Raw genomic sequence first — 1,454 nt, 5'->3', positions numbered from 1 at the left:
CATGTCCAAATATCACTCTCCTTTCTCCCTCATCACAACAGAATTAGTTTTGAGATGTTTTCCAGAGACAGTGTAGGATTTCACTGATGTTTCTAGCTTTTATCGCAATTGCAGAGTTTATCAGTGAGGACACCCCCACTGAAGGAGGCTCAGGCACAGATTTCCAGAGGAGTAATTTATCAGAACATCTTCCCTAATCATCAGCTTGTCAAGGTGATAACCTTGACTCTGTAAGTGTCCAGGCCAGAGGGATTAGCTCTGATCACTGCACTCATTAGGATGAGAGTAAAATGTAAGGGAAAATAGTTTCCTATACACACATGCATGCACATAAACTTGTTCTGTGATTTGTCAGTACTTTTCTTTCCTAAGAAATATTTGTATAGGAAGCTAAATTACCTAAAGAGTATGACCAACTGTTGGTCGAATTCAAGCAAGGATGATCCCAGGTTGTTCAAAATGATTATGGACTTTAAGTAATAACCATATTCTAATGTAATCCTCTCAAATTTCTTGTTTATTTTCCCAAAAGAATATTTTACCATTCCTGCCTGTGAAACAAAACTAAGATATTAAGGAAATATACATTGGAGTTCTCATGTAGTATTTATTAATTGAAGTCATACCTGGTTACACCATAACATTTCCATGAAATTTTTAACCTCTGCATTCCTCAATGTATAGATCACAGGTTTGAGCAAGGATGTCCCAATTGTATTACATACAGCCACCATCTTCTCCACTGGAAACGTGGTTGGGTGTGTATATATGAATACAGATGCACAAAAAAATATGAGTAACACAATAAAGTGGAAAGTGCATGTGGAAAGGGCTTTTCACCTCCCTTCCATGTTGTGGTTTCTCAGAGAGAAAAAGGTGACAACATAGAAGATAAGCAGGATTATAAAACTCACCATGCAAATGGCCCCACTATTAGAGACAACTACCAACTTTATCACATATGTGTCCATGCAGGCAAGTTTCAACAAGGGCTGCAAGTCACAAGAATAGTGGTCAATCACATTGGGGCCACAAAAGGGCAATTGCAAAGCTAGCAAAATCTGTGCTGAAGAGTGGATACAGGATCTTACCGAGGCCAGAATCACCAACACACCAGACTCTCTGGCTCATGATGACTGGGTATTGCAAGGACTTGCAAATGGCGATATATTAGTGAAAGGCCATGAGGATGAGCACAAAGATCTCGATGCACCGAAAGAAGTGAACTGTGAAGATATGAGTCATGTACTCATTGTCGGAAGTGGTCTTCTTCTGAGAAAGGGCATTCACCATCAATCTTGGGGCTGTGGTTGTACAGAGGCAGATATCAGCCAAAGACAGATAGAACAGGAAGAAGTACATGGGATTCGCAAGGTTCTTGTTGTTTTAATAGTCATTACAATGAGAAAGTTCCCTGACAGTGTTGTAAGGTAAAGAATTGGAAGGACCACAAA

At 39.6% G+C, this 1,454-nt stretch overlaps 1 pseudogene; it reads right to left on the bottom strand.

Annotated features, from left to right (window-relative positions):
- Window positions 1-620: 620 nt before the first annotated feature.
- Window positions 621-1,454, bottom strand: LOC118974791 (olfactory receptor 4C11-like; annotated as a pseudogene).

This window comes from Sturnira hondurensis, unplaced genomic scaffold (assembly GCF_014824575.4).
Source record: "Sturnira hondurensis isolate 20B ecotype Veracruz unplaced genomic scaffold, ASM1482457v3 Scaffold0019860, whole genome shotgun sequence".
Classification (NCBI taxonomy): Eukaryota; Metazoa; Chordata; class Mammalia; order Chiroptera; family Phyllostomidae; genus Sturnira; species Sturnira hondurensis.
The sequence above is the reverse complement of the archived record's forward strand: the minus strand, read 5'-3'. Positions and strand labels throughout refer to the sequence as shown.